This window comes from Phocoena phocoena, chromosome 14 (assembly GCF_963924675.1).
Source record: "Phocoena phocoena chromosome 14, mPhoPho1.1, whole genome shotgun sequence".
NCBI classification, from domain to species: Eukaryota; Metazoa; Chordata; class Mammalia; order Artiodactyla; family Phocoenidae; genus Phocoena; species Phocoena phocoena.
Window position 1 is genome coordinate 32,524,274 of NC_089232.1, and position 26,311 is coordinate 32,550,584.

The 26,311-nt window shown below is 38.7% G+C and overlaps 1 pseudogene; it reads right to left on the reverse strand.

The window, feature by feature from the left end:
• Positions 1 to 363: 363 nt before the first annotated feature.
• Positions 364 to 1,589, reverse strand: LOC136133562 (transmembrane and coiled-coil domains protein 1 pseudogene; annotated as a pseudogene).
• Between the last annotated feature and the right edge of the window lie 24,722 nt (positions 1,590 to 26,311).

Below are 26,311 nucleotides of genomic sequence, written 5' to 3' on the forward strand. Positions count from 1 at the left end.
AATGAAATGCTAGCAGTGGCCCAGAGTCTGTCTACTGGTCAACAATCAACACTTGGTCCTCAAAAGTCTTCGCTTTATCAATTCAGCATGCCAGTTGATCGTTGATCCAACTTTGTATTCCTCCATTCTACATTCTGTTGGGTAAAGAGGCTCCAGGACTAGGCTGGAAGGCTAACATGCTGGGCTCAAATTTCTACCCTGCTGTTGTCTGTGTGGTGGTGTACAGCTTGCCTACCTTCTCTGGGATTCGGCTTTGCCATAATCTCTAAGAATCTCTAAGACTCCTTCAAGCTCAAAAATTACATGATTCCTTTGGGCATCAAGTTTGAGAGATTCCCACACTGTCAAATTTGCTCCAACTAGTCAAATGATCTCCTTGGGCTTTGAGATCACGGCCCCCACCCCTGAGTGGCTGCTGGGAGAGGCTGGAAAGCGCACCTTTGTTAAGCCGACCACACTCTCACTGAAGCCAGCCACCTTCACTTCCACATCCTTCAGACCCTGGTGCATGTCCCTGAAGATGTCCTGTGGTTGCCATGAGATCCCATCCCACTCCATCTCCCAAAACTTCCAGTGGTAGCACTTAAGCTTCTTTTGTAGCTGGAAGAAGATTTGAGTAGGTTTCTGGTTCTTCAAAGACCTGCTTGATGTGGGTGGCCTGCTGTTTGTCTGCACTGCTGGCAAGTTTCAACTAGTCATCAGCGTTGTCCTCTGGGATGTTTGTACAACCTCCATCTGTTATGTAAACTTCAGGGTCTTCTGGTGCAGGTGAGCGATAGCAGCCTTTGTGCACTGAGCATCTCGTATTCCATCCATGGAATCCATTGGATGCTGCCATCAATGCGAGTGGAAGTCTGGGCAAGGCTACTTACTTCCAACTACTCCATTTAGTCTCGGTTGAAATGCAGCAGCAACACAAGCTATTTCCATCACAGTTAAGCTGCTAGAAGCATCAGTCATAGCTAGAGACTTGGGCTGGCCTGACTATAACAACTGCCATCTTCTGGCCAGATTTCCTATTCCTATTGATTTGGTGACTTCCCCTTGCAGTCTCTGGCTTGCCCCACCTACTATGAAAATTCATCTCTTCCTTTATCTTGGATGGCAGTTGGATCTGCTGTAGGACTCATTCAGAGCTATGGGGTGGGTGGAGACACCATCAATCTTAGCACACGCATTCTTGCTTTCCAGATCCATTTCAGGCTCGGGTCTACCTGAATTTGCCGCACATCGTGTGGAGACACAGATGACCTCCTGTGCTGGTGTTGAAAGAGATGCTTCAAGCCTTGGCCAATCACATTATTGTTCTCCAAAGCATTATGGGTCATTTTAACAATGTGTGTTCTGATTCTGTCTGCTTTCTGGCCTCTGCATCTGCAAAGTAGTAAATGTGGCATTTTCTACTTTGACAGTTTCTTGATGCTATTTTTCCTTTCTCTCTCTTCCCTCATTAAGGAAGGTTTGCAGCTAAGTCACCCTTCCCTGACCTGGGACACTGTACCAATGGTCCAGCCCCTCCACCCTGCCTCCCAAAACATACCTTTTGGTTCTTTACAACACATTGCATCTTTGATGCTGACTGTCACCATGAAAGCTTTCACCTGACTCAATGAAACGACAAGTACTCTTTTGCTAATGACTTAGCTGCGTGATTGGGTGACGAGACTATACTTGGAGGCAGTAGCAGGAAATGACAAGCTACACTAATTGCAAAATTCTTTGGATCTGTTTTTGATTCCGTGCAAGGGATGCGGTAGAGTAGCGGAAACTGAACTAAATATAGGTCCAGCTCTGGTTCTGCCACTAACAAGCTGTGTGGCCTTGAAAATGCTACTTTACCTTTCAGGTCTCAATTTCCTCACTTATTCAAAAATATCATTTGAGTATCCTTATGTGCCAGGTGCTGTGTTTATCACAGGTAAAGAGAACATGGTCCAGATCCCTTTGTTGGTGGGTAACACAAAGAAAGAAAGAAAGAAAAGTAAGAAAGATAAGAAAGGGAAGGAATGAAGAAAGAGAGGAAAAGATGGAAGAGAGGATGGGGTGCAGGGTGGAGAGATAAATTAGGAGTTTGGGACTAACATATACACACTACTATATATAAAATAGATAAACATCAAGGACCTACTGTATATCACAAGATATCCTGTACTGTATATCTTGTGATAACCTATAATGGTAAAGAATCTGAAAAAGAATAAATATTATATATATTATTGTTGTGTACCTGAAACTAACACAACATTGTAAATTAACTAAACTTCAGGTTTTTTAAAAGGTCAAAAAAGGGAGCAAGTAAATAATCACAAATTATAATATAAAACTGAGTATTTTTCAGCTTTTTCTTTATCCATAGAACTATTTACTCGAAGAAAATCTACCAAGGCAGCCCATGAGCTGACCTGGTTGATCTCCACCTCTCTCACACATGGCACTCAGCCCTTGCTCAGCCCATGCCTGCCTTCTCATTCCTTCTGGATCAGGCTAAACTCTCTCCCACCTCAGGGTCTTGGCATTTGCTGCTCCTTTGCTTATAACACTGCCCCTACATTCTCAGATGGCCTGATCCTTCGTTTCCTTCATATCTTTGCCTAAATACCACCTGAGAAAAGACATCTCTGTTAAAACTATCTAAAATAATTCTGTGTCTTCCAGTGCCCTTCCTACCTTACCCTGCCTTGTTTTGCTTTTCTTTGTTTTTCTGGGGGTTTTTTACATTTAATTCTAGAAATTATATACTCATTCTTTGTCTCACAAATGTAAATTTCATGACAAGGAGTTTGTCTTATTAATTTCTAAGTTCTTAGCTACTAGTACAAGGCCTGGGGCAGAGTAGGAGCTCAATTAATATTTGTTAAAAGAACATGGGGAGAAAAAATTAATGTGGAGTTGGTTTTGTTGAAACATTAGGGAAGGAACTAAGTCCTACACCATCGTTTCCCTCCCGATGTAGCCCGTGAGGACACTTTCGGGTCTAACACTGTAGGATTTCATGAATCCATTCATCAGGAAAGAGGTCTCATGTGTTAAACTTTATTCATTATTCTTTTTTTTAATTCCAAAATTTGTACTTTGTTCTAAGAATTATGCTAATAGTACAAATAGCATTATCTATTCTGTCTTGCAGTTCATGGTCTACCTATGAAAACAGATTAATCACAATTATAATATGACAGATGAGCTGGGAAGACAGAGTAGCTTCATGCAGGGCACCTCAAATTCCTCATCTATAAAAGGCATATTTACTTCTTGACTTCAAATTCTGTTATAAGAATGAAATGAGAAAATGGATATGAAATTGCTTGAAATACTGCATAACATCTTCAAATGTCCAGTATTGGTATGGTTATTCAAGATCAGATAGGACTTCAGCAAAATGGTAGAGTAAGGAACTCCAAAAAGTATGTCCCTCCATGAAAGCAATGAAAAAAATGTCAAAAACTGTAAGAGTCAGTTTTGACAGGAATCTGGAAATTAACCAAAGGCTTGCAATAACACAGGGAGCACTTACTCAAGAAAAACAGCTAAATCTATGTTAGAATGGTTAGCTTAGTGGTGTTTTAACTTACCCTAGTCCAACCACCCACTCCCCAGCTCAGTAACAGCCTTGAAAATAATGGTCCACATTCTCAATACCAGAGAGAACAGAACAAACCACATTCACAAAGAATTGTCATTATTTGACCTACTAGTGACTCTTTGGAAGACTGCTTGAAAGGCTATCTTCATCTCACTTGACTCAAAACTCAACTAGTACTAAAGCCACTACCCAGGAACATTTGTCAAAAACAATTACAAGGAAATATTTTAGCCACGGCTGCCTGAGGCAATGGATAACAGCTGGGCAAACAACAGACTAACCTGGAAGCTTGAAAAGAATGAGTAAGGAATGAAGAACTTTGAAGAGCTCCTAAATATTTCCCGGAGTATAGAAGGCTATTTACATGCCCAGAGCTGTGTACCTGCTCAAGAAAGACCCAAGAAGCCCTACACTCTCATTACTGGCAGACCTTGAGACTCCGCATAAGCATAACATGAAGCTTAGGACAGAGCTGTAAACTTCCAGACTAGATGCTAAATGTATGCCTCAACACTCACAGAGAGCCTGTTGGCAAAAGCTCTAAGAATTTTTGGTTCCAGGTGCTTAAGGAAATCTCTGTCCAAATCATTAGGTAACCAAAAAATGAACAGACCAGAAACATCAGTAGCCATACATGGCAAAGAATACAGACTTTACAGAATTAGTTCAGAAAAGCCACTAAAAAACAAAGACCAAAAGTACAACAAGCAGCAACAACAACAAATCCTAGGGAGGGAGGAGAATCTGATTTCCAGAGTTGCCCACATAATAGTCAAAAAGTGCAGTTTTCAACAAAATATTACAAAGGATATGAAGAAACAATACACAATGAAATATAAAAGCAATCAATAGAAACTATACCTGAGGAAGTCCAGATGTTGGACTTACTAGACAAAGATTTTAAATCAGCTGTTCAAAAATATGTTCAAAGGAAACCATAGAGAAAGAACTAAAGAAACTAAGAGAGGGTCTCATCAAATAGAGAATAGTCCAGATTTGAAAAGTACAATAACTGAAATGAAAAATTCAATAGAAGCTCAGCCGCAGATTCAAACAGGCATGAAAAGAATCATCAGACTTGAAGAAAGTTGACTGAAGTTATCCAGTTTGAGAAAAAAAGAGGAAAAAAATGAACAGAGCCTAAGAGACCTGTGAAACACCATTAAGTATATCAACATATGTACAAATGGGACTCCCAGAGGACAGGAGTGAGAGAAAGGGAATGGAAGAACATTTAAAGAAATAATGGTAAAAATCTTCCTGAATTTATTTTTCAAAATTAAAAAAAAATTAATCTACACATTCAAGAAGCTCAAGAAACTCCAAGTGGAATTAATTCAAAGAGATTCACACAGAGTTGCATTACAATCAAACAGTTGAAAGTCAAAGAGACAATCTTGAAAACCGCAACAGAGAAGTGACCCATGTACAAGGAGTAATCACTAATATTAACAGCTGATTTACCACCAGAAAATATGTAGGGATATCACATCCAAAGTGCTGAAAGAAAAAAATGAACAAACATTAATACAACATATCCAGACTTACGGGATGCAGTAAAAGTACTGTAGAGAGGGAAACTTATAGCTATAAATACCTACTTCAAAAGTAATAATTTTTCAAGTTAAGGGACTTGAAAAAAAGAGCAAACTAACTCACAGCAACAAAAAGGAAAAAATATTATAATAGAAATACACAAAATAGAGGATAGAAAAATACAGAGAATCAATGAAATGAAAAGTTGGTTATTTCAAAAGATCAACAAAATTGAGAAAACTTTAGCTACCCTGACCAAGAAAAAAAAAGAGAGAAAAGTACTAAAATCATGAATGAAATGACTAAAATTAGTAAAAGCAGGAATGTAAAGTACTAAAAACCACAATTACCAAAACTGACACAAGAAGAAATAGAAAATCTGAATAGACCTAAAAGAAGTATAGAGATTGATTTAGTCATAAGTTACAACAATGAAAAGCCCAGAACCAGATGGCTTCACCTGTGAATTCTATCAGATGTTTAAAGAAGAATGAACACAAATGCTTCTCAAACTCTTATAAAAAATAGAAGAGTAGTGAAAACTTCCTAACTCATTCTATAAGAACAGTATTACTCTGATATAAAAACCAAAGGTATCTTAAGAAAGGAAAATCATAGATCAATATCCCTTATGAATATAGACATGAAAATCCTCAACAAAATACAAGCAAACCAAATCCAGCAACATATAAAAAGGATTATACACCATGACCCAGTGGAATTTATCCCTGGAATGCTGACTCAGTATATGAAAATCAACAAATAAAATAGACCATACTAATAGAATAAAAGGCAAAAACCACATGATAATCTCAACTGATACAGAAAAAAATCTGACAAAATCCAACACTCTTTCAACATAAAAATGTTCAATAAACTAGGAATAGAGGCAACTTCCTCCACCTTATAAAGGACATCTATGAAAAACTAACATCACACTTAATGGTAAAAGACTAAAGCTTTCACTGTAAGATAAGGAACAAGACAGAGATGTCTATTCTTACATTTCTATTCAACATTGTACCAGAAGTTTTAGCCAGGGCAATTAGTAAAGAAAAAAAAAAAAAAAGAAAGAAAAAAAATTCCAAAATAAAATTAAGAAAACAACTGTATTTACAATAGCATCAAAAAGATAAAGTCCTTAGGAGTAAATTTAATCAAGATAGTGAAATACTTACACGTTGAAAACTACAAAACATTGTTGAAAGAAATTAAAGAACACCTAAATAAGTGGAAAGATGTCCCATGTTAATAGATTGGAAGACAATATTATTAAGATGGCAATACTCCCCAAAGGTCTACAGATTCATTGCAATCCCTATCAAATTCCAAATGCCTTATTTTAGTAATGCACCATTATTGTAGCAAAGGCTAACTCAGACAACATATACCCAAGAGAAATGAAAATATATGTTCATTCATTAACTTGTACACAAATGTTCATAGCAGCATTATTCACAGTAACCAAAAACATACAAATTTTCATTAACTGATGAAAGTATAACAAACGATGTGGTATATCCTTACAATGGAATATAATTCCACCATAAAAGGAAATGAAATAATTTCTCTTGCTGAAAGAGAAATACATGCTGCAACATGGGACATCTTAAAAACATTATGTTGAGTGAAAGAAGCCAGACACAAAAGACCACATATTCCATTTTTATGAAATATCCAAAAGAGGTATCCACAGGGACAGAAAGAAGAATGGTAGTGGGAAATGGGGCGTGACTGCTTAATGGTTACAAGAGTTTCTTTTGAGATGCTGAAAATGTTTTAGAACTTATTACAATGGGTGGTTGCACGACTGCTGTGCGACATTGTATTGTTGCTGCCCCCAGCACTATACCCACCATCTTCATAGGTCTTTAGACTCCTGTTGCTCCTGTGAAAAAGAAGGGTTTCCATCTTTAGCTATATTTTAATTCCTATTCTAGTAACTGCCTCAGAGAAGACAGGATATGACTGTACTAAGGTCCTCTGGCTATGGGCCGAATTCCATTCAATTCAGTTCAAGTGTTGAAAGTACCTCTCTCCCCAGCTAAAGCAGAAATTAACAAAACGTTAAACCATTGGTTATTCTATTTTCTGTAGCCTTACTGCTAGGAAAATGAACATTTAGGTTCTATCACACATGCCAAGTCCTGAACTGAGCCCAGGGTAAGGGTCTGTCACTGGGCGTGGCCGGTAGACCAGCATTTTCATGGGGCACAAAGGCCTGCTCTGTGGAACCTTTGCAAGAAGGACTGAGACCCAGTTCAAAAGTCAGTAATTTGAGTAATCAGCAGTCAAAAGCTTCAGCAAAAGTAGTTAGTAGATCTTTTTTTTTTAAATCCCTATAGTCTTTCATTCATTCAGTTTCATACTCCCTGCCCAGCAGACTTTTCAGATTAAAAAATAAAAATAAACCAAAACAAACCAAAAAACAACAGCATTCACAGTTAATACTTCACCTATGCACAGTGCCTTTGCCTGAGATGCATTTCTGCAAATGGAGGAGACTAACTCCCAAGGGGAGAATCCAGGTTTTTCTACAGCATTCTTCTCTTCCCTCATGACCTGGTCACCCTTTGGGGCCAGATGCCATGCTTTGCCAAGGAAGGGAGCAAGTGTTCACTGAGCACCTATTATGTGCCAGCACTGTATATACACTATTCACTTAATCCTCACGACAACTCTATGAGGTAGGTCCTATCATTAGTTCCTTTTCACACTGAAAAAGAAAAAAAAAAAAAGAGGCCAATGCCCTAAAGTCACACAGGCAGTGAATGGCAGACCCAGAGTTCAACCTCATGTTTCCAGAATTTGAACTTTATGTCCTTTCCATTCTTGTGAGGCAAATGAAGTACTGATTTAGAGAAGAAGAGCACTGAACATGGCCTCCCAATTCTCAGGTTTTGGGGGGCGGGGATTAAGAGGCTTCCTGAAGTTTCATTATGTTACCTTATTAAACATGATTTTTATTATCTGTTGTGCATCAGAACCACTAGAGGAGCATTTTCACTATACACATGCCTGGAATTCACACACTGGAAGACCTGGTTAGCAAGAGAATAAAATGTATTTAGATTTTCTTGCAATTTTTAGAAACGATACCAAATATAAATAGTAAGAGAATGAATGAAGCTCAAAGGAAATGTATCAAATAAAAAAGATAGATTTTAATTAATTGGGGCTAAGTTATTAGCTCTTAAAGACATCAGAAAATTGCAGTAGGATGGCATTCTGGTTTTCTTGTTCGTAATCCTTGAATCAGACAAGGTTGTCTGGGTCTCCATCAACAGCTATATTCAAAGAGCTGTTCTTTTTCCTGTCCTCAATTCAATTCATTCATTTTTTTTTTTTGAATGCCTGTTCTTTGAAAGGCTACTTTTTTACAAGTCACATCAGGAAGAAAAGGTTAAATTCAACCATAAATTTAACAAGCATTTATTGACTGCTTGATGTATGCAAAGCTCCATGCCAGCAATGCAGGTCTTGAAAGAAAGGAGAAAAGGGGAGACAGAGGTCGGGAGGGCATTTCAGGAAAATCGAACAAAGTGATGGTTCAGAGAACTTCTGCAGATTTTAATTAATACAAATATGTCTATATATATATATCTTATAAAACAAACAAACACACTTCTTCTAGGTCTTAGGGACTGTGCAGTAGACTGTATTATTTGTTAGTAATTATTTGTTCATACTTGTCTAGGTAGAGTACTTTGCTGACTCCACTAGCTACCAGCCCCACCCCTCCACAGCTGACTTTGGGCTTGGCCTTAGGACTTGCTTTGGCCAGTGGCGTGTGAGTGGACATACTCAGTATGCCCACTTGCATGTTTTGACTCAACCTTCTGAACTCGTACTGTCCACCTGCAAACAACAGTGGCTGCTCCTTCAGTCTTGTCCCCGAAACGAGAAGACAGAGAGACCTGGATCTTTCCCACATGCTATCAAGTCCAGCACACCCCAGCAGCATCGAGCAGCTCCACAACCACAGACCCACAAGTGAAAAATAAATGTTTGGAATTTAAGCTACTAAGCTTCGAGGTACTTAGTAATGCACCATTATTGCTGCAAAGGCTGACCGATACATCCTGTAATGGTTTACAAAGATGAGCAGCATGAAATGTTCTAGAGATACGCCCCTGGAGCCCATCTAGTATTAGTTTTCTAAAACTCCTGTAACAAAGCACCATGAACTGAATGGCTTACAAAACAGAAATTGATTGTCTTGCAGTTTTAGAAGCTCAAGGTCTGAGATCAAGGTGTAGTTAAAATTGGTCCCTGCCGAGAGCTGTGAGGAAGATTCTGTTTTGTGTCTCTCTCTACTTCTGGTGGTTTGCTGGCAATCTGTGACATTGTAGAAGCATCACCCCGCTTTTTCTCTTCATCCTCACATGCGTTCTCTCTGTGCCCAAATGTTTTCATAAGCATGAAATCTTTTAATAAGGACACCAGTCATATTCGATTAGGAGTCCACTCACTGCAGTATAATTTCATCTTAACTAATTGCATCTGCAATGACCCTATTTCCAATTCTGTGGTATTCTGTGGTCCTGGGAATTAGAACTTCAACATATGAATGGGGGAAGGGGGGGCAGGCACAGTTCAATTCATAACAGTGCTTTTTTATACTGTGTTCCTTAAACCAGGGGAAGACCAGAGACCAAACATCATTATGGCTTACACTCCCCTACCTTGGGCCACTGGCCCTTATTGTAATCATTCTCACTTTGAGAGGAGTGGGTTGTTGATGACATGGTATGTGTTTGAGCCTTAGGCTTACAAGGCTTGTAAGTTCTGGAACCAGGCTGAGAATCCAGGTGTCTGGATATTAGAACATCTTTCCTATTCTATTCTGCCTTTTTAGTGGTCAGTGATTCAGGGAGGCAGCTAAAGTAAACAAAATAAAGAAATTAACAGGAAAGCAAAAAACAACAATCACATACATTCAAATCACCTATAAACCTCATTTACCCTTAGCAAGACAAAGTTTCAAAGGCATGAAATCTCTGAAGAAAATAAACAGATTAGTGGTAGAGGATAGCTTTAGCAATCAAAAAAGGAAGTAAATATGGTTGTACAGGATTTTTTAAAATATGAAAGTAACATTTTATAAACTTGATGAAATGAATCATTTTTTGGAAATTACAGAAATTGACTCGAGAGGTAGAAATCACAGTAATTATAGATAGATGAAAAAGTAGTTAAAGTCTCCTCCTATAAAAGGTAACAAAGCCAGATTTATGCAAAAAGTCTACTGAACTGTGAGGAACAAATGATAGAAATCTCCCCCAGATATTGGGTTGGCCAAAAAACCGAACAAACATTTTGGCCAGCCCAAATATTTACCCATCATCCTTATGAATACAGATCAAAAACTGTTAGTAAATATTAGCAAAACTGGATACAGCAGAAGAATCATGACCAGGATTTTTTCCATGAATACAAGCATGGTTCAACATTAAATATCTATTATGTAATTTATTACATGAAAAGGTGAATGGTGAAGAAATATACTTACCAGAGGCTAAAGAATTTAATAAATTCAAAATAATTTTTTCTTTTTAAAATTCTTTATAAGCTATGAATAAAAGTAAACTTAACTAGAAACCTATCGTGCGAGAAAAAAAACCCAAAAAACAGACCCACTATCAATAAAACTACACATCACATATTCCAAATGTTAACCTCTCAGCAAAGAATTACTTAATATTTGACTCCTCTGCACCAACTTCGTGATCTTTTTATAGGTCTTCAGTGTTTTACTCTCCTGGAAAAGATGCCATGGTACCTTCCCAAATACTCTCCTGGATAATTACTATGTGTGTTATCAATGCTTTCTTTATACGGACCTTGAAGTTTCTAAATTACGACACAAGTGCCACTTTCATCTGCCTTTTTGAGTATCTTGGGTCTTATCTCCCCCACTTGATGTCATAAGACCCCTTTCTTCCTTGTTTACCATAAGGCAATTCTTGAAGAGCTGTTTGTTAGGTTATGCTTAGGTTATAAAAAAAAGAAACTGTGATTATTTTTATGTGAAAAAGACTGAATTATTGTGTTTGTTTCCCTCATTTCTTCCTCTAGACAATTATTTAGACAGAAAACAAAAGGTTTGCTTGTAAAATTCTAACTCTATGATCTTTTTTATCTATAACGGCAGCAAGTCCCATACCTCATGGTAAAATCTTAGAAGCAATCCCATTAAAATCAGGAACAAGGTAAGGAATCTGGCTATAAGTTCCCATTATTCAACACTTAATGGAACAAGAAAAATAGGTGAAGTGCAAACACTGGAAAAGAATAAACAAAGCTACCCTAGTTCGCAAATAGTATCATTGTCTAACGAGAAAATATCTCAGAATGTGTTATAATAAATACTGAAACTATTAAGACTGTTCATTAAGTTGGTCTGATAAAAGATCAACACAGGAAACTTGGGTTGTTTTCTTATTCATAGCAATAGCCGTAACCAATTAGAAAATACAAAGGAAAAATATACTCCATTCAGAAAGGCAAAAATAATTATGAAGTACTTAGAAATAGAAGTGGCAAGAAATATGCAAGGCATTATTTTAAAGACTGTAATACTAAAGATATAGAAGAAGAACCGAAGAGATGGAAGGGCAGGTATATTCCTGGATGAGATTGAATTTTCTAAATATGTACCCTCCAATTAAATTATAGATTTTGTGCATTCCCATTAAAAATTAGAATAGAGGGGCTTCCCTGGTGGCGCAGTGGTTGAGAGTCCGCCTGCCGATGCAGGGGACGCGGGTTCGTGCCCTGGTCCGGGGGGGATCCCACATGCCGCGGAGCGGCTGGGCCTGTGGGCCATGGCCGCTGGGCCTGTGCGTCCAGAGCCTGTGTTCCACAACGGGAGAGGCCACAACAGTGAGAGGCCCGCGTACCGCAAAAAAAAAAAAAAAAAAAAAAATTAGAATTTCTTTTTGAATTTGACAAACTGATTCTAAAGTTCATCTGCAAGAATAGCCATGACAGTTTTCAAAAAGAACAAGGAGGGTTGTGGTAGGCAGCTTCTAAAGTGACCCCCAATGACCCTTACTTCCTAATATTCATGACATATGTAATCCCTTCTGCTTGAGCATGGGCTAGTTCTAATGTCTCACGTCTAATAAATATAACATGGCAAAAGTGATGATGTCACTTCTGAGATTAGGTTAAAAAAGGCTGTGGTTCCATATTAGACACATTCTGTTGCTCTCTCATGTGATCTAGAGCCAGGAAGCTGCCATGTTGTGAGCTGCCCTTTGGGGTAGAGGCTCATGGGGCAAGGAACTGATGTCTCTGGCCAATAAGCCAGTGAGGAACTAAGGCCTGCCACCCCACATGAGTGAGTTTGGAAGTGGATTCTCCCAGTTGAGCTTTGAGATAAACACAGCCCCATGTGCCACTTTGATTGCAGTCTTGTGAGAGATCCTAACCCGGAGGCTCACAGCTAAGCCACGCCCAGATTTCTGACCCATAGAAATGGAGAGATAATAAGTGTTTGTTGTTTTGGGTAATTTTTATACAATAATCAATAATTAACACACCCATAAATATTCAATTCCTTTAACCACAACTGCCTCAATCTCATTCAGCTTCCATTAAAACTTAAAACAGAGAACAGATGAGTCACGGAGCTCTGCAGATTCAGGGTCCCATGAGAGTTAGGCTCCTTGGAACTCTTACTCTTACTCCCATGTTGAGGAGTTTTGTGTGGAAAAGCAGGTGCATTCACCGAAGGAATGTCCTGAAAGCTGTCATACCTTCCCAGGGCAATCTTTTTTTTAGAAACTGCAATGAATTTATTTTTATTTATTTTTTAACATCTTTATTGGAGTATAATTGCTTTACAATGGTGTGTTAGGTTCTGCTTTATATCAAAGTGAATCAGTTATACATATACTATATCCCCATATCTCTTCCCTCTTGCGTCTCACTCCCTCCCACTCTCCCTATCCCACCCCTCCAGGCGGTCACAAAGCACCAAGCTGATCTCCCTGTCCTATGCAGCTGCTTCCCACTAGCTATCTATTTTACATTTGGTAGTGTATATATGTCCATGCCACTCTCTCACTTTGTCCCAGCTTACCCTTCCCCCTCCCTGTATCCTCAAGTCCATTCTCTAGTAGGTCTGCATCTTTATTCCCGTCTTGCCCCTAGGTTCTTCATAACCAGTTTTTTTTTCTTTTTTAGATTCTATATATATGTGTTAGCATACAGTATTTGTTTTTCTCTTTCTGACTTACTTCACTCTGTATGACAGACTCTAGATCCATCCACTTCACTACAAATAATTCAGTTTCGTTTCTTTTTATGGCTGAGTAATATTCCATTGTATATATGTGCCACATCTTCTTTATCCATTCATCTGTCGATGGACACCTAGGTTGCTTCCATGTCCTGGCTCTTGTAAATAGAGCTGCAATGAACATTTTTGGTGCATGACTCTTTTTGAATTATGGTTTTCTTAGGGTATATGCCCAGTAGTGGGATTGCTGGGTCATATGGTAATTCTATTTTTAGTTTTTTAAGGAACCTCCATACTGTTCTCCATAGTGACTGTATCAATTTACATCCCCACCAACAGTGCCAGAGGGTTCCCTTTTCTCCACACCTTCTCCAGCATTTGTTGTTTCTAGATTTTTAACGATGGCCATTCTGACTGGTGTGAGATGATATTGCATTGTAGTTTTGATTTGCATTTCTCTAATGATTAATGATGTTGAGCATTCTTTCATGTGTTTGTTGGCAATCTGTGTATCTTCTTTGGAGAAATGTCTATTTAGGTCTTCTGCCCATTTTTGGATTGGGTTGCTTGTTTTTTTGATATTAAGCTGCATGAGCTGCTTGTGTATTTTGGAGATTAATCCTTTGTCAGTTGCTTCATTTGAAAATATTTTCTCCCATTCTGAGGGTTGTCTTTTCATCTTGTTTATGGTTTCCTTTGCTGTGCAAAAGCTTTTCAGTTTCATTAGGTCCCATTTGTTTATTTTTGTTTTTATTTCCATTTCTCTAGGAGGTGGGTCCAAAAGGATCTTGCTGTGATTTATGTCATAGAGTGTTCTTCCTATGTTTTCCTCTAAGAGTTTTATACTGTCTGGTCTTACATTTAGGTCTTTAATCCATTTTGAGTTTATTTTTGTGTATGGTGCTAGGGAGTGTTCTAATTTCATGCTTTTACATTTAGCTGTCCAGTTTTCCCAGCACCACTTATTGAAGAGGCTGTCTTTTCTCCACTGTATATTCTTGCTTCCTTTATCAAAGATAAGGTGACCATATATGTGTGGGTTTATCTCTGGGCTTTCTGTCCTGTTCCATTGATCTATATTTCTGTTTTTGTGCCAGTACCATACTGTCTTGATTACTGTAGCTTTGTAGTATAGTCTGAAGTCTGGGAGCCTGATTCCTCCAGCTCCGTTTTTCTTTCTCAAGATTGCTTTGACTATTCAGGGTCTTTTGTGTTTCCATACAATTCTGAAATTTTTTGTTCCAGTTCTGTGAAAAATGCCAGTGGTAGTTTGATAGGGATTGCATTGAATCTGTAGATTGCTTTGGGTAGTATAGTCATTTTCACAATGTTGATTCTTCCAATCCAAGAACATGGTACATCTCTCCCCTCCCAGGACAATCTTTAACTTCCTATGTTCACAACCACTCAGCTATGGTCCTCAACCTTGTGGGCTCAGCAACCTGATTTTGTGGCCAATGTCTGATTCATCCCTTAAGAGTGGACTCGTATTAGCCAAGCACGTGAGACTGAAGAATAAAATCATTTCCATTTACAAATTTAAAAAGAAAATTCTAACTCACATGGGATCCTGAATACACTGCTCTTCATGAATCATCTCTTCTCTCTGGGTAAGTTTCTTAGGCAGCAATGGAAGATGAATAAGTTCAGGAAGTTGGTTAAAGGAATCAAATTAAACATTAATTATATTAATTATCGATTGCTACATAAAAATTACCGAAACCGAACAGCTTAAAACAACCACTTTGAAACTTTGAAGTGCTTCAGAACCTGAAATGCTTACTGCAGGACCTGGCAGCTCTCAACAAACAGGGGTTATTATGGTCATCCATCTCCTGTGTTCTCACCAGTGCTTAGGTACAAGAGGGGCAGCATGGAGTCTTGGACGGAACATGGGCCTTGATATCAGATAAATCGAGGTCCAAGTTCCTGTGCTGCCATTTATCACCTGTACTTTCTACTTCGACTGCAGGAAAGGGAGCAGCAGTTTGCTTCTGTCAGAAGTCCTTGAGAAAGTAAGTAGATGCATAGTAGAGGTATTTGAGACCATCTAGATACAACAAATAATAAATAAGCCTTAGAGATACAATGAACAATATTGTGTAACATATTGCATTATAATTACCAAACTTGCTAAGAGACTATAACTTAACTACTCCAACTCCAAAAAAGAAAGGATAATTATGTAACGTGATAAAGTTGCTCACTTTCACTACAATGGCAATCATATCACAGTATGTAAATGTATCCAATTAACATGTGACCCAAGTCAAATATATTTCAATAATAAAAACTAAATTAAAGAAATAAAAATAAGACTAGATAACATATTGCCACAAAAAAAGCAAACAAAAAATCATCTAGAGAAATCCAAGGATCATAAACAAAAATATATCTTAACAAGGCTGAATGGCAAAAACATTTTAGAATCAGGGGTTACAAACTCAAACGTCTGCTCAGAAGGCAATGTAAGTAGATGAAGCCTCTAGGTTTGAGGGTCATCTAACTCTTTCAGGTCTTCACCAATTCTGTTCCTGCTGGCTCCTTGGGAAACCAGCCAGTTGTGCCATGGCCCATGTGCTGTGGCCTGCAAGATGCTCAAAGCTTCCCTGCTACCAGCTGTAAGGGTCCCTGGCAAACATGGGAAATGATAGGAGAGGTGTGTGGGAACAGAGGCTGAGTTGTCCTGCCTTGGAGTTTATAGAGAGTAGTCAGTGCTTGTGCTACAGCAGTTTCATCATTTTTGGTACGGTGTAAATCTAGATCTATATATTTATTTTAGTGTTTGTGTGTTGTAAGGAATACCTCTATTACTTAAAATGGTTTTTTTGGTTGATCAGCCTCGTACAGACACAGAATAACACCATAGAGAGGCACATGAAAGTGAAAGAGATTTACTATACTCACAGGTCCCAGAAGAGGTAAACCCAGCACTACATGCAGGCGACAGCATGGGAGGAGGGCCAAGGGAGTAGACTCAACCAAGCAGGTGGGCAGCCAAGAGAGAATGAGGACCTGTGGACAAGTGCCTGTATTGGGGGTCAGAGTGAAGCACATAAGCAAAAAGTGTGAGCGGATTTCATTAGTGTGATTGAATGCCACTAGGTCAGAGGGAGGGCAAGAAGGGGAACTTGCAGTAGGGACCAGCCTTATCACACTGGTGCACCTGGTCACCTGGGCAGCGTGCTCACAGCCTATTTATGGGGATGTTCAGGAATCAGAAAAATATGAAGTTTAAAAATTTTACAATATGGTTTGGTAGTGCTTTCTAAAATTTATTTTGCAATAAAAACCTCTTGGTAGCAATGAACTTATAGAAAGGAGAGTACTAATTATCATTTTTTAAGGGAAGATGGTGATAAATGTTCACTATTCTTCCTTTATCAAAAATAAGGTGACCATATATGCGTGGGTTTATCTCTGGGCTTTCTATTCTATTCCATTGATCTATATTTCTTTTTTTGTGCCAGTACCATACTGTCTTGATTACTGTAGCTTTGTAGTATACTGGGAGGGAGGGAGACGCAAGAGGGAAGACATATGGGGATACATGTATATGTATAGCTGATTCACTTTGTTATAAAGCAGAAACTAACACACCATTGTAAAGCAATTATACTCCAATAAAAATGTTAAAAAAGAAAGAAAATAGGGAAGAGAGAAGATAAATATATAAGATAAAACATATATATAGCTGATAATTGTTAAAAGAAGTTCAAAAAATAAATTAAGTAATAAATAATAACAAAAAAAAGATACTGTGAATAACAGTAAAAGTATCTCTGAAAATATTTTGATTGACATATTGTTCCATTTCAATACAAAACAAAATAGATTTGGAAATAGTCTCCATTTAGCATAATTGACTCTAAGTTTACTGGGTACCTCAGCATGTATAGATAGAATATTTTCTTCATTAACAATATTATATTCTATGGAGAAGAGACAGATGAAAGTATAAACAATTTCAAATTGATTAACCATAACAGCAATATTGAAGAAAATTACAGGAGATTTTATTTTTAAAAAAAAAGTAAAAATAAGGCTGAATTGAAAAAACTACTTTCTTCAGCAAAATACTAGTGTCACATTATAAGACAAAGATATGGCCCTGAAATTGATTAAAGTTCAAGAATATTTATCCAAAATAAATATACTGCTTATGCTATTTTTTAATATTAAAGAAAACCTATAAGGGAATTTAAAACTTTGATCTATTATCACTTATGTATTCAAGTTTTTTAAAAGATTTTTAGTTTTGAAAAACAGTTTTGAATAAACTTTTTTGCAGGTCTGCCAATACAATAAAACCAATATTTTGTTAAATATTTTAAAAATCACTTAATTCTAACAATTTTAGCGTCCCCTTTCACTTTCAAAAATGTCCCAGTGGGGTGGTATATTATGTGGTCACTTTGGCTTTACATGTCTGGACATCCTGCTACCCCACTACAGGCCTCTGAAGTTTATGGGTTTGTCTTTACTTGTCCTTAGACTCAGTTTGGATGAGTTCTTAGAGATGGAGTCCACCCTCTCATTTACAGATGAGGTTGCCTCCTAGAGCTAGCTTAGTTCTTCGAGGTGGCATCTTCCACTGTCAGGAGAGGACCGGAAAAATTCCAGGGTAGGTACTTACCAGACAAAGAAAGAATCCCAGGATGTTCTGGAATAGCCAAACCAATGCTGACAAAGGGGGTAGGGGGATTTTCCTCTCAAGAAATTGATTCTCTTTGAAGGATCTGAGAAAAGTGCACAGAAAAAAAAGGAAGGGGGGCAACCTGTAAAGCCCACACAGCTGGAGAACTAAAGATCATAAAGAAGCCTTTGGATACGTAAGAAAACAGCAGCAGTTACATGCATCAAGCACCTACCACGGCATGTGTCAAGCACTTGCTGGGCACATTACATACATGGTCATGCCTCATCCTTTCAACACACCTACGAGATGGGTATTAGATCCATTTTACTGTTGAAATCCTGAAGCTCACTCAAGTCTAAGGGCTCTTTACTGCTGCACCACCAGGTGTTCCCCAGTAGAGGGGAATGGAGAGCAACAGGGAAACAAAGAAAGAAGGAAAGAACAGAAGATGAAAACAGGCAAGAAAATCAAGATTACAACTTGAGAAGACTATTCGTTCATGTAAACCAGCCTGAACAAAGACCTTAGCAAAATATGAAAAATCTAGAGGTTCAAAATATATAGGTTTTGAAGCCTCTTGAGAGCAGTGGTCAGCTAGAGACTTTATTCATCCAATCAGAAACAAACATGCCCTCTTGTGGGTGATGAGTGTGCAGAGAGCCAAAGCTCAGAATTACAGAGTGGCTACAATACCAGCCATCCTCTGGAAGTCTGCTGTGAACACACAGTGGAATGTAGAAATAGCACGGGTAATCAGATCCACGGGTTGCTGGGGACGATGCACATTATTCTCCCCAAATTAAAGCACTCTATTCATGTCCAGAGCTTGAAAATTCATTTCTCGGTAAAGGTCAAGAAAAGCAAACACTGCTTGAATTCAATTATTAAGCCAGCTGTCAGTCACTGGTAGTGACAGAGACAGGAAGACATATTGAGGCAGGAAATTGGCTGAAATTAGCATGACAGGGTCCTTGCATCTTTAGTCAGAAACTCCTCTTTTAGAAATACTTTATCGCTGAGAGAATGATGCCAAGTTGGCATCTATTATATTCCCTTATAGCTTTATCTCATTTTTTAAGTAGCAAATCTAGCAAGACCTTAGTTCACTAAGAGGATGGATTTCAGAAGGGCTGATAATCATATTAATCGGTCATTGATTGTCCACATTCAAAGTAGCGTCCTGAAGCAAGATCAAAGCATGAGATAAAAATCTGACCTCCTGGCACTTTGTTTTGTTTATAAGATTAGGTGTGAGAGAGTTGGTTCAGGCATCAGGTGAACCAATTTTACCGCTGAACCCGCCACTACTAACTAGAGGCAGCTTCAGAAGGTAGGAAGGACCCAGTAGGCTGGAAGGGAGTACTTGAACTATTGATGTACAGCGAATGAGAAAAAGGCCTAAAGCATCTGCCATCCCCTCCTAGAACCAACTCTGCTACTAATTTTTCCTCTGTAACTTTGGAAGATTCACTTAACATCTCTTAATTTACATATTATTTGATTTTCACACATCAATATTATTAATATTTCCTTAAGCTTAAGTTACTGCCTCGCTACTGATAAATGTTCTTCTTTTTTTTGTTTGTTTGTTTTGGGTTTTTTTTGCGGTACGCGGGCCTCTCACTGCTGTGGCCTCTCCCGTTGCGGAGCACAGGCAGACTCAGCGGCCATGGCTCACGGGCCCAGCCGCTCCGCGGCATGTGGGATCTTCCCGGACCGGGGCACGAACCCGTGTCCCCTGCGTCGGCAGGCGGACTCTCAACCACTGCGCCACCAGGGAAGCCCTCTGTATTTTCTGATGGTTCTTTATGCATGGGGTCATAACAGAGGAAGCAATCCCATCATTGTCTCAAATGATAATGAACAGTCTTCCACAGTCTACCTTGCTTCTCAGTAAACTCTAAAGCTTCTTCCAGCAGTAAAATTAAATGATGATGATACCTTTACTACTTTCAACCAATACATATTCTCCAGTCATTATGATGAGACAGAAATGCTTTCCTAGGCTAATGTCTGACAAGGAGTTAATGAGGTCTATAGAAAAGTTCAGGAATGTTCGCTAACCTGTCATCAATTCGAGAAACTACTTAAATGGCATGATTAGTCACATTTTCAATAGTTTTTCATTTTTTTCAGCATAATGATGGCCACAGAGAAGAAATGACATTTTTGAGTTAGATGGAATTAGATAAAAATGATATAACCTTAAAAAGTTTCAAATACACACCTAACACCAAATAAGGTTTTATTTTTCAGTATCTCTTACACATATGTATAATTAAAACATATTTCATTAATATGCATACAAGGTCCTCATTATTTTCATTTGAAGTTTTTTAACTTTTAATATTTCGGGTGTTATTGACGGTTATAGTAGAAATGTTTCTAAGGTTTCTTGTGTTATGGATTTCTCTTCCTCTCAGCTGACATGGCTTTGGATTCTGTTAGCTATAGTGTAAGTCAGTTTCTCTTCTAGAGCATTCATCTTCTCAAAGCCACAAGATCTAGATTCAATTCGCTGGGAAAAAAACGTATACAGCACAGGGCTAAGAACTGTGTGAGAAAAAGAGAACACAGGCCTCACCCTCAAGGAAACTGGACCCACATGACCCTCCTAGGATGACCGCCCTTCCCTGCTGGGACAGGGGCTTCAGTTAGAAATAACGAAACCCCAAAGGGTTCTGAACGCCCTGGTAACGCTTCCTCTCCCCTTCCTCAGGACATCACAAGCCTCAGCTGCCCATACTCCATGCCCTGTAACTGGAGACTGCAATTAGCCGCAATTGTCTTCCATCAGATGCATCTCACCGTGCCTCGCACCCGTTTGCCTCAGTCAAGTCTAAGGTCATTCCGCACCTAGTATCTCATACCTATGTGCTCAATACGTATACAAACTTGACTCGGTTTCTTACTCCTCCCCAGCCCCCAAACTTACCCTCTGTAAGTCACACTCTGTCATCTCCCAAGTCTGCTAGATGCTCACCTCTTCTCTGAACATCCCCATGAGCTGGCCCTCCGTGGTCTGGCTCCTGCCTCCCTCTACGAAAGGGAGAAGTCTCTTATCCCTCCTGACCTCCGACTCCTCTCAGCCTTTCTCGTTCTACCCTAAGCACTCAGGTTTTCTTGATGTTGCCGGAACTCTCTAAGCTCCTTCCTGCCTCATGGCCTTTGTACTTGTTACTTCTGTTGAGAATACTCTTCTCCCAGATCTACACGTGGCCACTGCCTTGCTTCACTTGTGTCTCTACTCAAATATCACTCCTCAGGGACACCTTCTCCTACCACTGATCTAAATTAGCCACCACCCCTCACACCCACCACAAGTCCCCACCTCACCACTCCCTATCTCTTTTTTTTATTTTTATAGCACTTATTACATTGCTATCAGCGTCTCTGTTTTGCTGGCTTATTTGCCGTTATCCTGCTAGAGAATACGCTACGTTTGGGAAAGAACATTGTGCCAAGAACAATGTCTGACTCAGTTATAGTTACTCAATAAGTATTTGTTGAATGAAGGAGTGAATGAATATTCTAGAATTTCTAGAATGCTCCAGGAAAAAAGTCATGGTTACACAGGTTTCATAAACAGTAAATACTATAAACACAATTTTGAAGATTCACAGAACAAATTCCCTTATGCAAGGCTATGACATGTCTCAGAGTGAGAGACCCTTTTAATCCAGCATTTCACAAACTTACTTCATCACTGTATTCCTTTCTGAGCTTCACCTATAAACACCCTATAGGATCAGAGCTCCACTTGGGAAAAGCTGTCGTTGGCTATGGAAATCCATTGAGGATATTTTAGAAGGGGAATGACATCTTCTGACCTTCAAGTAATCCCCTTCCTTCCAGCTCCAATTTTCTAAAGTCTCTCCTAGACCAAGAACAGAACCTCGGTCTCAGTAGTCCAGGCTCTTGCAATCTGGGACTCACATGAGAGAACAAAGAGTCTATCTGCTGGTGGCCACTTGGGAGATTTTCTTACCGAAAGAGCCACATGGAGACAAGCAGTGTGACACCCAAGCTTGTCTCACACAGGTCGCAGGAACCTTCCGTACGGCAGCATCCAATCTTGCCCAATTCCTGCTTCCTCCCAACACTGAACCACTCTCCTCGTTGGTAAGACGTGTGGGTTGAGTGACATTGTTAGGAGAATGAAGATAAATCTACTTGCCATTGCAACTTGCTACTTTCCCCAAGAAGATCATTGTATTGTCTTCCCATGAGCCTTAGTTCCAGGAAGTACTGCAGCCAGAGCCTTCGGGAGCCTTCCATAGGAAATATCTGGATCATGTTACATGCCCCCAAATTTCCATGGGGGCAAAGCGAGTGGCTGAAGACAGAGAAACACAGTCTAGAATGCTCTCTTCAACTTAATTCTAACTTCTGATGCTTAAGTGAGACCCCACCCCCAAAAAACCCTCCCAATCTTGATTGAAGCCCCCTAACAAATTCTTCCTAATTGATTACTCTTCTTACTTTCTGTCTGCTCTACAAACCCACAACCAGGTTATTCTATCTGCCTTGGTAGCAGTTTAAAAGTTCACCCGGAAATATGAGAAATTTTAAGCATGAAAGTGGTCTCCAAATGTTTTTGATCGCACACTGCATGAACAAGAAACTTTGAGCATGTGTATATTTTTTTATAAATTTTGAGCAAGCATTCATATAAATACTGGACATAAAGTATTTATATGCACCACCATATTAATATATGCACTACAAAACACACAAAAATTTTTTAATTTTAAAGGATGAGGTCAAATTGAAATAATATTTTTAACAGGATTCTTTTGTCTTCAAGTTAACTAGTATAGAGCTATGCATCACTTTCTTTTGTATTTAAGAAATCACCCCCATGTTTTATTTTCTTTGTTCTAAGACTTTTAAAGAAAGTTTTTTCAGACACACAGAAAAGTTAAAATAATAGTATAATGAACATGTGGATACTCACCACCTAAATTCAACATTAATTAACATTTTTGCCACATTATCCGTGTGTGTATATGTGTATAATGGAACCATTCGAAAATAAGCTAAATATATTATGCCACTTCAGCCATAAATACCTCAGCTTGTTATCTCCTCCAATTAAGAACATTCTTCTCCAGCATCAAAATGCTATTATTGCAGCCAAAGGAATTAACAATAATTTCCTAATATCATCTAATATTCGGTTCATATTCAAATTTCTTTGACAGTCCTAAAAATATCTATTTTTTCCAAAGAAAGATCAAATCAAGATTTATGTATTACGTGTGGTGGTTATAATTTTTTATTCTCTTTAAGTCCAGACTGGTCCCCCTACAATCTTTTTAGAACATTGTCTTTTTTTAAGAGATCAGGTAGAACATCCCACATTTTGTTTATCTGATTATTTTATTGTGGTGTCATTTACCATGTTCCTCTGCCCACTATATTTCCTGTACCCTGAGAGTTAGGTTCAAAGGCTTAATTAGATTCAATAAAATATTGTGGTCATGAACATCACTTCAGGAAGCACATAAGGTCATATTGGTGGGTGACAACTTCTCTCTCCATTGTAAAGCTACATTTTCTCATCTGTAAATTATCTGCAGGATGACACTTTTCAGGATGTGTTTGTTGATGGCCCTGGTCTGAATTCATGGGTACATTGGGGGGTTAGAAAATGGTGATTTCCTAGTTCTCTCATTTCTCCTCCTTTTATTAGCTGGCATTCTACTGTGAAAAAGAGATTTCTCTCATCTACAGGGGATGAAATACAGTTTTTCCCCAAAGGCAGGATAAATGTTTCTTCAAATTTGCAGAGTAAGAAGTTAATGAGTTTTTTCCTTCTTTTACTTTGTAAGAAATATTATTAATAGTAGTAACAGTAGTATTCTATATACTCACAAATTTGTATGTATTTAATATTTTGTTATGAATTAGAGTCACTAGTTTTTTGTTTCACTTACAACTTTGGTAGTTAAAGCTATACTTAAATCTCTAATCAGCTAAATAAATGCTGGCGCACTGGGATCTGAAGATCTGCAAGATTTTTTTTCCTTTAAGAAGACCCTGTACATATTTGAGCTTAAGAAGCATTGAAATAGTACCTGTATAAAAGAATAAACTTTGAGACTCATTACTTGACAAAATGCCAAGAAGTTCACCTTAAAGCGTTATATCAGATGTTTTAAAAGACAAACAGTATCTTTTCAACATTTCTACCTCAGTCTGCTTCCTTAAGTACTGACTTTTGGAGAAAACAGGAAAGGAAAGATCATAACAAATATTGATGGCTAAAATTCCCTTAATTAAAAAAAATTCCCTTAATTGAAAACTATAGTGTTGATTATATAGCTTAATCATAGTGTAATAATTAAAAGGGGTTTTGTTTTTTCCTTTTTTCCGGATGCAGCAGACATCAATTTTGGCTAGCTTAAGGAAAATAAAAAAGACCCTGTGGCACTTCAGACAAAGGTCTGGGGATACGCTCTCTAGACGGCCACAGTGCAATTGCCCCAGCTCCAACTCCTCCCTTCTGTTCTTATCCAGGACAAATTCTCTGGAAAGAACACCTGATGGGCCTGTGGGGTCTGGGCTCACCCTGCATCAGTGGCTGAGGTCAGAGAGGCAGGATCCTGAAGCTGGGACATGGTCCCCAGAGCCACTCTTGGGCATGTTCTCAGAGACAGCAGATCATCACCAGCGGGCAGCCTCTACTAAGGAAACTTCAGATGTTCTTTACAATGAACTGAGAGTGGCTGCCATTGGTGAGATGGTGTGTTGAGTGAAGACGTGGGAATTTCATTAACTTTGTCATTCTGATTGTGTCGATAGCTCTGTTTTGTTAAAACAACTTAGGTGATTGTGATTTTTACCGTTTAGAGGGACTATAGGTAAGGTGCCAGCTTGGAAAACAAAGTTTGGGGGAACAAACATGTATCCTTGATTAGGAAAATTTTACCTGAATATCCAGCCTGCTACTTCCAGACATTTGTTTATTTCACAGACCAGTAAACCTGCTAAGTCACAAAAGTGTCATCTCTTTATCAGGTGGCAAGGTTAATATTTAGGCATAGATGATTTGTGCCATCTTGAGATGGCAACCATTAATCAGAAATAACAAGTGTTATATCTAAGAAGAAAACAATAGGCAGATTGATCTGTGGCTATTAATTAGACACACCAAGCAACGTGATTTTATCTCCTGTCCGTTAGCACTTAGATAGCACTGTCCAAAGAATGTAAATCCCTCCAGCATGTAATCAAGGGTGTTGGAAACACAGTTTGCTTAATCTCAGTTTTGGAAGAACAAATTTCTCTTTCAAAAAAGAAGGGATGAATTCCAATTATATGCTGTCATTAAGCTAGCATTAACACAATTAGGGGATATTCTGGACTTCTCATGTAAGCACTGGGATGGGGTGGGGGTTGTTTGGAGTCTTAATTCGCTCACATTCTTCAACCTGCATTTTCTTATCCAGTGGTACCAGTAGGTGAAAACCCCCCTGGCTTTTCACCTTGCCCTGTTATAATACACAGAATAACAACGATCATGGGTGGGTGCTTGCTGACCTAATGATGCTGACACAGTGGAGGAGTCCAAGCATCAAGACATCTAGAAGAACCCGGTCACTCAGTATTTATGACAGATGTTAAACACCATGGAATGTCAAGAGATTTCCAGGAGGAGGGGTGAAGACTCCTTCCAGAATAAAGGATGAGGATGCAGCACTGAGTGGGTTCATCCCGTTTTACCTTATGATGCTCCTTCTCCAGCTTCCCCGAACTCCTCACCCAGGAGTTACATTGATAAGTGCTTGGAATTTGGAGGGAACTGGGGAAATTTAGCTGAAATTTTTTTTCTAAATCTATCAGATTTTCTAAAATCTATCAGATTTGGCATGGGGAATGCCTTGAATCCATAAAATCTCTTACATTTCTACTAGTTAAATTGTTTTTGTTTGAATTTATGTTTTGGCAAAACCCCAGGAGCCATGGGCATAGGGGGATTCGTCCTGGTCACTAAAATAGTTTTCATTGACAGAAATGTTATTGACAGCAGCAGAAATAATGCATGTGTCTGAGGGCTTTATCTTGAGACTACTGCTTATCTCTTTCACTGCCAGCCTCGATTGGGATCCTCAGCAATGATTTTTTTTGGACACAAGTGGTACTTAAATATGTTCTTGTTATAATATAATAATATACTCTGGGAATACATTAGTACATGGGCTGAATTTGACAGTCCACCCTTACTCCCCTCCCCCTCCCACATCCATTCCCATTCTCACAGGTAAGTACTATTAACAGTTACCTATACCCTGCTTTTTTTCTA